Source organism: Bison bison, unplaced genomic scaffold, assembly GCF_000754665.1.
Source record: "Bison bison bison isolate TAMUID 2011002044 unplaced genomic scaffold, Bison_UMD1.0 scf7180017864524, whole genome shotgun sequence".
NCBI lineage: Eukaryota > Metazoa > Chordata > Mammalia > Artiodactyla > Bovidae > Bison > Bison bison.
Genome location: NW_011495075.1, coordinates 15,183 through 15,646, shown reverse-complemented (window position 1 = coordinate 15,646; position 464 = coordinate 15,183).

Sequence of the window (464 nt, the reverse complement as noted above, 5' to 3'; positions counted from 1 at the left end):
ACTTCCAGTCAGCAGGGTCCCTTCATAACCACATGTTTGACCATGCTTTGGGGGCATTTCAGGGCCCTGGTGTCCCAGGTCTAATGACGATTCCATTGACAGGCCATTGTGTGCTGTTACTAGACCAGACCTTGCAAGTAGCAAAAGTCTCAGGACCACACCTGTCTTACTAGCCTCTTGGCCCAGGAGAATATTCCCTCTTGTTGCTTCTTTCCATATCTAGAGTCACATTATTACATTCATCGATCTCATCAGTTCAGTTCAGTTGCTCAGTCGTGTCTGACTCTTTGTGACCCCATGAATTGCAGCACACCAGGCCTCCCTGTTCATCACCAACTCCTGGAGTTCACTCAGACTCACGTCCATCGACTCAGTGATGCCATGCAGCCATCTCATCCTCTGTCATCCCCTTCTCCTCCTGCCCCCAAACCCTCCCAGCATCAGAGTCTTTTCCAATGAGTCAA